The sequence below is a fragment of the Silene latifolia genome, chromosome 10 (genome assembly GCF_048544455.1).
Source record: "Silene latifolia isolate original U9 population chromosome 10, ASM4854445v1, whole genome shotgun sequence".
NCBI classification, from domain to species: Eukaryota; Viridiplantae; Streptophyta; class Magnoliopsida; order Caryophyllales; family Caryophyllaceae; genus Silene; species Silene latifolia.
Window position 1 is genome coordinate 101853652 of NC_133535.1, and position 10727 is coordinate 101864378.

Sequence of the window (10727 nt, forward strand, 5' to 3'; positions counted from 1 at the left end):
CTTTTGTTTTCCCGCCTCACTTGTGTTTGATTCAGACCGACTTAGTATGCTGCCGCCGAAGCTGTAATGAACCAACCATCCTAGTACCCCTTCTTTATCTGTTTAATCCGTCTTTTTAGTTTATTGTCTTTATTTATTCTTAGCTATAGACCAATTCAACTCAACCTCTACACTCGTTACTTTAGACTAGAATTAGACAGCTAGAAATTACGTCTGCCTCCTTGTGGTTCGACCCTGTTACCACTAGCCTAGGTTAGTCTTAATAGGAAATTATAAATCTTATTTTTGGTACTCACAACGACGGGAATCAACGTCAATTGTGATTTTCGTGAATAAGCGTTGTTAAAGGGGCGTTGTAGTTGCCTGGATTTGTAGTAGTGACGTCTTACTTAATAAACTAATCAACATTATATGCTCTCTAAACTTTTGATAGCTCACACTTCTTTAACATCTTCCATCTCGTAAATCAACATTGTTACATCTGCAGTAATAAATTTAGCAAACCAATAGTAAGAAAAATAACCTGAGCATTAGTAAAATCAACATAAGACATTATAAATAATGAACTATCAATCCACCTTATGATTAGTATTAAACAGACTAAAACCATTACAACTCCCATTTCTCAGAAATATTGTATGCTCAATATATTGGAAATAAATATCATTGTGGCTCACACCTGTTAACACCAATAATTTGCAGAATGGTGAGGATGGTCTGTTTCCAATAGAGGTTGACCGATCTCCTATAAAAACAGTTCTTGTTTAAGCTCAACGTCGCATATTACAATTTATCAAATAACTATAAAGTCTACACAGTCACTCGAAATAACTAAATAACTAATGATCCTTAATTGTTGAGTGCACACTTTGCACTTATGAAAGCAGACGAGGTTTGTGTCACCAAAAATAGTACTAATAATTTAACTATTCTTTATACTCTTGATCCTATATCTTTATATGAGTTCTATATTCATGTAGACTAGTGATGTGCTTACCAAATCTACTCAAACTCTACCTCTTTCTTTCATGAACTGTGTCCGCCATTGGTTATAATTGTGAGATGAATTCAAGTGGGACATGCCACATAACTCCTACTAAGGGAGGCATTGAAGAAATTTTTCCTGGTGAACTTTACATACTAAATGAGGAAGGTCAGAGTTCTGCCATTAGGCCAAAGGTGGTTGTCAAAGTTGAAAAAGGTGTTTGATTTGCTAACTCATTCGTAAGTCAGATTGAATAAGTGGGTGTCAGTTATCACCCCTAAGGTTATGATACAGTTTATAGATGTTGGTAAAGTATTCAGAACAGTATCTTAAGCAGGATTATAGTTATATTCAACATATTTAAGTAATAGTTGTGCTTTTTGTTTCACTTACTGATTTGGAATTGAGGTTCTTTTTATCTGCTTCTTCCATCTATGTTACTCCAAACAACAACATTCTTGCACAAAAACTCTAACATCAAGACAAAATACACACTGTTAAATAAATTATTGGATACAATTGACAAAGGAACCATATAACCATATTTTATGGTTGTTTAGTGATATTAAGTCAAATGCTGAAACATTCAAGAAATCTTCTTATTTGATCTTACAATAAACATTCAAGATATAAGTTGCAAAATTACTAAACTTTAAAGCTTGCTCAATATTAATTAATGCTTACCTTTCACTAACAGAATGACAAGATCCAGGCATCGTTCAAGGACAAGTTGATAACACTATTCCGGCCTCTCCTTCACGAGGAAAAGCTTTATAACATCGGTAATTTTGTTGTATTAGAAAACGACGACAAATACAAAGCATGTCAATATAAATGGAAGATTAATCTTCACAAAAACACCTCTATCAGAGATTGCCCAGGAGTAGAAATACCCAATTTTGGATTTCAATTTGTTTCCTTTAAAGATATATTACAGCAAAAACGCAGACAAGATGTATTCATAGGTATATTTTCTAACATTTAATTATTTATTACAAATAGTCCCATGATTCATGTACGTAACCATTTCAGTTGTCTATATGCAGTTAACATTTGGAGGCTGAAAAAAAAAAAGAGTCCCATTCAAATTGCTGGAGAAGGAGAAGCACAAACTAAATAAAATGAAGATTAAGCTAGAGGATGAATGGTATTTTTTAATTGAGCAGGCATGTCATCTTATGAAACAATGTTGTCGAGAAATAAGTTACCTATTTGTGTTAGACCAGCCTGAGTCAGAGCAGTTAGCAGAGTTCTTGCACAATGTTTTTGCTTTGAACATGAACCTATATACCTGAAATTAATTGAGTAATTTATCACGATACACATGAATGTTTGGTCATTTGAAAAAATGAAGGTTGTATTCAAGTGTAGTTGGATTAAATTATCCGCCCAAAAATGCTCCAGAAAAGCATTTCGAATACTGTTGCGGGGTCTTCGCATTATTGCGGCATCTCTGCCATTTACGTGTTAAGGAAGGCATGAGTAAACAGGGATTATGAAATATCAAAAGCCAAAGTTTCTAAAAAATAAAAGTTCAAGTAGAAACACATTTCAAATAAGAACGAACCACCAAAACCCTAAATAAGAGTCAATGATGCGAAGTGTGACAACACAGCAAACGTATAATATGTGGACTAAATAAACCATTCCAATCAAGCTATTCTTCACCGAATCCGCAATTCGAGATCACGCCGCCTAAATTAACTATTAAGAGGGAGTAATTGAGTTGTTAATTGATAATTAATAAATATCAGGCTAAAGTCGAATGTTTTCAAAAAAAATTACATCCACATGAGAGTATAATATCAGGCTGTTTGATATACATGGTATAGTATACTTTAAATCAATTCATCATTTTAAAAAACACGTCAAAGAATGTCGACCAAATACTTTCCAAGATAAACTTTTATCTCAAATAGATGTGGTAACTGATACGTCCTCATGCCAAAGAACACTTATCTACCACAAGCATTGACATTAATCCTATATGTCTCTCTCAAATGAATGAGTTAGTGGGTAATTGGCTGAGGTGAAGGGTGAATTAATGTATCATTTAACAAACCAAGTTAACGAAGATGATCAATAAGGTCAAGTTAAAGAAGACGATCAGTGAATTTGTGTCAAACTAGATAACAAGTGGCCTGGTTGTAGAACATCTGCAAACCAAACTATGAAGAATAGACGCTATAAGATGTCACCAGATATGTTTAACTGCTAGTTCTTATTGAATTTGTGTTAAATTGCTTGTTCAATTGAGAACAAAGCAAATCAAAGCAAATATCGTCTGTGATTATGATGACATATGGGAGAATTCGAATAACACTAGGACAAGGTAAAGTGGAGATAAATCTGTGCTGACTTTAATTACTCACTGATCTAGAATCAATCAAGACTAATCAAAAATTGGGATGAAGGAATAAAAATCCGGGGATTCAAACAATCAACTAGCAGAACGATAATAATACAAGAATATCAATTGCATACAACCATCAAATACAAACGAAAAATCCCTAAATTTAGCTTAAGCGTAACCCTAAATCAAACTAAGGTAAAATCAAATACTCCCTCAATACTACATCAATGGTAACATTGAGAATCTTGACACTATTCATGGTCGTAGGGAATCTTCGATATTATTCTTAATCTATAAGACAAAATATAGTCATGTGAGATCTTTTTTGATTTATCGTTATGGATGCGATAAGAATATCAAATTTTTATAAATTTTAATAATGTATAACTAAAGATATTCACTTTACAAAACGTGTCTCGACAAGTATGAAAAAGTCAATGTTACCATTGGTATGGTATGGAGGGAGTATATAGTTTATAAAACAACTAGACTGCTCAGAAACGGTACCTAGAATGTTAACGAGCAGTTAAGATGGCGATGATTTGACGTCGTAGTGGTATTAGCGAACGATTAAGCGATGTTGATAGTGACTTGGGCGTCGTCGGAAGTTATGATAGTGGCCGGCGATGGTGGCCTGGGAATTGTCGGCATTGCTGAAGGCCGGAGACGGTAGCAAGTGAGCGATGGCGGTGGAGCTTCTGCGTGAGAGTATATAGCGAATAGAGAATGAGAGAATGAGGAAGATGATGGATCAGTTAATTTGTGTATTCCAAAGGGTTTTAGAGATATTTTTCTTGTGGCTATTAACGTCATTTATCATTAAAACCGCTACAAAAATATATGATGGCGGTTTTTTTTATTAAAACGTTTTGCCACTTATTATTACTTTCAGCGTCGTTATTAATGGCGGTTGTTAATATAACCTCCAGGATCGCATCTTCTGTCCTTCACATTTCAAACCTGGGTAGAGCCCATTATATCGCCTGTAGGCTCGCACCCCAATGGGCCGCATGGCACTGTTCTGGTTCGTTCATTTCAGCATTTGTCAAGGACGATCTCGATTACGGTTAACCCGAATCTAAACGGATGATATTGACGAGTTACATTTTATATTCTTCAAAACACTCATTTTTCAAACAAATGGATTGTGTTAAGCACCATAACCTAACTCGGTTATTGAAAGTTTAATTTTCGCTCTTGCTCTAATCGGGTCATTGTCATACACGGAGCATTTTTCATTGAATGAATGGAGCCATGAATTAATGGTGATCGGTGTAGGATTATTAGATGAATCCATTGCAAATAAATAACTACAAAAACGGAAATGAAGGAAATAATTAATATCTATCGCTTTAATAATACTTGTAAACATTTAAACAAGTTTTAAGCATTTATATAGTGACCTCTACCCAACTATTATAAATGATTCCGAGATCCAAATTCATATTAACTCGGGCACAGTGAGCCGATTCATCCCTTATCAATATAAATTCAGTGGATTAACTCTTTAATCGATTCTACTTCTAGAACTCTCGATCGAAAAAAATTACTTTAATATTGATCTTTAGCCCGGAACACATGCGACTACGGTCACGAATACTTCCGTTGAGATCAATCCAAATTTCGATGTAATAACATTTTTTTACCCACTTACCCAACGTAACAAGTTTAGCACCCCGGTGAGCCGAGCCTACTTCTTCATGAAATTGGGACTCATGGTTTCTACTATTTGGTAAGGGTAATTCTCAATTATTATTTAGTGAGAGGTCTTGTCAATTTATCATCTATCACGTTTTAAGTGAACTAAAGCGGTGAACTACGATAATTATAATTGACACGGTCGATGACTCGATATGATATGCATGTGTTGTTATGGTGATTTGGCAATGCATTCAACATATTAAAATAAATGCTAAGCAATAATAATAAATTCCTAGTATGGCCTTCCTAAAATAGAAAATCAAATAATCTATTACATATTCGAAAACCAACTCCTTTGGTCCCTTGAATCTTCAAGTGGCACGCCTTTCAAGAACACCGTCTTCATCGGAACGCCTTTCCAAATGGCACCGTCTTGAAGAAGCTCCATAATTACAAATAATAATAAAAATACAAAGTTATTCCTATTATACATTTGTAATATGAAAAAATAGTAAAAATAAAAGTGATACAAGATCACATTAAATTACAACCGAATTAATATTCCCTTTCATTACGGGTAATATCGATTAAAACCAAGGCCATACTAAGATAAAATTACATAATTCAAAATTATATAAATAAACGACATTCTATAATTGAAATATGCAACATTATTATAGTATCTATCATGCCAAATTATGTGCCAAATCGCTCTATTTAACTTATATCGATTATATAACCCGGTTTTATGGAAATGCGTGATAATAACTTCTTAAAATAACAAATTAATACTTAAATCAAATTTAAGCTCAAGTTAATTATCCTAACACTCTTAGGACTCAAAATTAGTCATCACTCAATTTTGACAATAATTCAACTTGATATAATTTTGGGTTATTTAATAGGAATACTCCAAACTATTGGGGTGCTTCTCAAAATACTACAAACTATAATTTAACTACCAATACATTCAACTATTACACCCCTCCGCTTTTACTGAAACAGGTGGAAGGGCTACCGGTTAAACCGGTTTCTTTTTCATTTTACCTTTTCTTTCCTCTACTATACTCCTTTACTTTATCCAAAACTCCATTAACTTTGTCCAAAGCCAAAACGCCATTAATTGGCTCCTAAACGCCATTAATCATCCTTCAAGCATGTTTTGATGCTGCAACTATCCATACAAATACACGCAAGCCTCAATTTTGTATTCCCTTTTTGCTAATTGAGATTTCTATTCGAATCTCTCGAATAACTGGAAAGTTGTCATTGCTCAACCCCCGGTTTGTCGTTTATTCTCTTAATTCATGTTTATATTTCGCTATCTCGGTAGTATGATATGCTATAGAACCAAGCATAGTAGCCTCCGCAAATCCATCCTAATGGTTCACATTTGGAACTATTCATTAAAACCGACTGTTTCAATGGATTTGACTATTTGTTCATTGTTCATTTCATGACATGTAGTTCTGAAATTTTATCATTAGAGCAAATTTCTTTTACCCCAGATTGAATTTTTGATTTTTTTGAAGTATTGTTTGATTGATTGTGCTATTTGTTTGATAATCTGGGTAAAATTGGTATTACTTGTGTAATTAGGTGTTAATTAAGGGTTTTTGTGTTTTTGATTGATTTTTTGGTAATTTGATGTGGGTTTTTCTGGATTTTAGCCTTTTAGGTAAGAATGTCAAAGTTAGCTTTGTACAGCAAGAAGAGGAAGATGAAGAAAGCTGGGTAAAGGAGAAAGATGAAGAATGGTGGGATCCACGTTTGTGTTTACCTACTGTTGTAGGTTAATACAAGCCTAATTCTATTAAAAGAAAAGGGGTGTAATAGTTTAATGTATTGGTAGTTAAATCAAAGGTTGGAGTATTTTAAGAAGCACCCCAATAGTTTGGAGTATTTCCATTAAATAACCCTATAATTTTATGCTCATTTTTTACCTTAAAATCATAACATTTATGAAATAAATCCAAATTAAATTACAATAATTTCAAAATTTGAATTTTAAATTTTTGAACATTCTGGAATAATTCCATGACACTCAGAATGTCAAAAATCATGGTTAAAATGTTCGAATTAATTTCGAGAAAATATAGTTGCAATTTATCGGTTTTATCTCATAAAACACCTAAAGTATACAAAAATTAATCCAATAAATTTTACAACTTTATATATGATAAGTGGGATATTTATACAACCTAAAATAATTTTCTCATGCCATGCAATTCGTTTTAGCCATTTATGCTAAAATAGTCACTATTTATGCCATTTTTACACTAAAAATTCATAAATCATGCAAAATGAAATTATTTCATCTCAAAACTTACATACAGTGTTTAAATCACACATTTGACAACATATTAAAGTTTCATGGCCTGGTTCGAAGATTAACTATTTTTAACCATTTTACCTCTTTTAATCCATTTTTATCTCATAAAAATCATAAATCATGCAATATTAATCAAATTAACACGAAATTTTACACACAATTTATAAAATATGCATGTGAGGTCATATAAAATTTCCAAGGTTATAGAGTAAGTTTAACCATTTTTAGTAATTTAACCTCCATTTATGCCATTTTATCACATAAAAATCATAAATCATGAAATAATAATCACATTAATATGATATTTTACATGCAATACATAAAATATTCATGTGAGGCTATACTAAAATATCACGGCCAGTAGTGAAGGTTAACATATTTTAGTGAATAAAAGTTTATTTTACTCATAAAAATGTAATAAAATCACTAAAAAACATTGAAATGAGCAAAAAATTACCATAAATCATAAAAATGACCTAAAAAAGTTTTAGGACCAGAATATATAATATGCATCATGATTTCGTGACTTACTCTTATAAATCACAAATTTTTAGTTTTAATTAAGTTACATTTAACTCGGAAAAACCAAACCGATTATGCATGCAACATCCTATGCTCTGATACCACTTGTTAGGTTTATATACCTATTATTAGACTCTTCTAATAGTGAACTAATTAACTTCTTAATTTTTGTTCTTTAGATCTAGTGCATGCATAACAAAATACGAGATTAATAAGGAAAAACAATGTCCCTTACATTGTATAATGGCTCGAAATAGGGCACAAATAAGGTCACCTTCCTTATTTGTTCTTGAGCTAAAATATAATGGATGATCCTCCAAAAAACCCAATGTAGAGATCCTCCTTTGATTGCACCCAAGTCTAATCCCTTAAACTAGTATATTAATTAACTAGATTAATATAATAGTGCCCTTAAAATTAATTCTAATATTATAACTATTACTACACTAGTAATATTAGATTTTTATGATATTAGATGAACAACTTCATGCTTCTAAAAACTTGTTTTAGATAGTTTGAGAGAAATAGAGAGCATTTGCATGTGAAGTAAATGGTGAAGTGAATTCATGAATATAAGAGAACAAAAATCTCTTAAAGAGGAAGAGAGAAACCGGTTGGGTCAAGGGAGTAGTGCCAAAAATTAGCATCTCACTTTTTTCTTTTTATCTTCTCAATGTAATAGGTATGTAAGAAATAGGTAGTGTAGGCTTGATTAATATATTCTTATCACATAAAATAATATAATCACAACCCACTACTACTCCCTCCAATTCGGTTCATTCACATAAAATAGACCACCATTTTATTTTGTCAATTTGTCATTTGTCACACAATATGATGTCACATGTAGTATGCTACATGTTATTAATTAATTTAATGCATATTTATCAAATAAATATCATTTTATAAATTAATTAAATTACATATAACAAATTGACTAGTGATACTTGATCGCATAAATAAAATGGGTCATATAATTATAATTCACAACATCTTGTAATTATAATTAACCATTCATTCTTATCTCAATTGTTTCACAAACAATAATCAATTTTAGTAATAAAGTATTTCAGTTACTAAAATAAATCTTATTTAATCCCAATACAATAAGATATCAATATTCTCTCTGACAAATGAATTGTTCAATTTTAAGGAATTGATTAACTTGTATCGTCATACAATTAATCAATTTGTCTATTAAGGGAATTGTCCTTTAGGTGTGACCTTAAGGGATCAACTGACCACCACCGTCAAACGACAGTAATGTCAAACTCTAGTTAGCCAATCATTACCGATTAATGATGATCAGTTGACTATATAATGAATCATCCCTTACGTATTCTTAATATTAGATTTAAACATGTGATCACACTATTGTTGAGGACACATATTCCAACATTACATTTACGTCGTAGAATTCCAAAAGCGAGGGCTCCCGCATGCACATTTTCTAATCATTCTGGATTCTTATAGCAAAATAAGAACGCCTGACCAGTATGATGAATATGTATGTGCAGAAATGCTCGATTCTACCAAAAACCCTCACCTTTTCTCTACCGTTGTTCGTCATATGATGCATGGTCCATGCGGTAATGACAACCCTATTAACCCCTGCATGAGAGATGGTAGGTGTAAGAACCATTACCCTCGTGAGTTTGCGGATACAACAACAAACGATCGTGATTCGTATCCTATATATCGCAGAAGGCGTACGGGTATAGAGGTAACCGTACGTAGATCACAGCTTAATAATCGATGGGTTGTTCCTTACAACCCATTCTTATTAGGGAAAGATGACTGTCACATAAACGTGGAAATATGTTCGACAATTAAAGCCGTTAAGTATATGTACAAGTATGTATATAAGGGACATGATTGTATTTTGTTTTCTGTTACTGATCCTAGTGACAGCGATCAAGAATCATTTGATGAGATAACTGCATACCAATCAGCTAGATGGATTTCCCCACCGGAGGCAACTTGGAGAATTTTCGGATTACATTTGAACGAAATACATCCTAACGTTTTTCCTTTACAAGTACACTTACCAAACATGCAAACTGCTAGTTTTCAGCCGTGGTAAAACCTTGAGAATGTTTTGGATGATGAAGCTCGTAAGAGAACAATGTTAACGACTTTTTTCCAGCAAAACGAAACTGAAATTTTCTCTTAAACCTTATTATACAGTCAACTTCCCGAATATTATGTGTGGCATAATAGAAGAAGGGACAAATTTTGGACTCCTAGGGAAAATGGATTTGCCTTAGCCCGTTTGGTATATGCAAATCCCTCTTTGGAGAAAGGTATTCTTTACGGCTTCTGCTCTCAAACATTCGAGGTCCCAAATCTTTTGAAGACCTCAAGTCAATAAATCGCATAACTGTTGGGAAATGTGTCCTCAACAATAGTGCGATCACATGATTTAAATATCATTATTAAATCTCATTTTAAGAATACATGTGGGATGTAATATTTTACAGTCAACTGGTCCACACATATCGGTAATGATTGGTGACTAGAGTTTGACATTACTTTATCGTGCGACGGTGGTGATCAGTTGATCCCCTTAGGTCATACCTATAGGGAAATACTCTTAATTGATTATTTAATTAATCGTATTCCGATACGAGTTAATTAAATTGCTTAAAATTGACGGATGATTTTGTGAGTATAATTTACATATCTTATTGTAAATATGATTAAATGAGACACGGTCTAAGTAATCGAATTGTTTTATTACTTAGATGAAATCATTGTTTACAGAAACAATTGAAACGGAATGAATAAATTATTATAAATACAGAATGTTATAATTTATAATTTGGAAACATTTTTGGTACGAGTAATTACGAATTACTAGTCGATTTTGTAAATGACATATTTTATGAGTATGT

The 10727-nt window shown here is 32.5% G+C and overlaps 1 long non-coding RNA gene across 2 annotated transcripts; it reads right to left on the bottom strand.

The window, feature by feature from the left end:
* Positions 1-298: 298 nt before the first annotated feature.
* LOC141609103 (uncharacterized) lies at positions 299-4120 on the bottom strand. 2 transcript variants are annotated; one of them, XR_012527209.1, is made up of 6 exons: positions 3846-4120; positions 2194-2276; positions 1670-1739; positions 1379-1456; positions 680-745; positions 299-481 (listed from the first exon to the last, which is right to left on the bottom strand). It is a non-coding gene; the product is annotated as an uncharacterized LOC141609103 (long non-coding RNA). The 2 variants fall into 2 exon arrangements; XR_012527208.1 differs by having other exon boundaries at positions 1670-1754.
* Positions 4121-10727: the final 6607 nt, after the last annotated feature.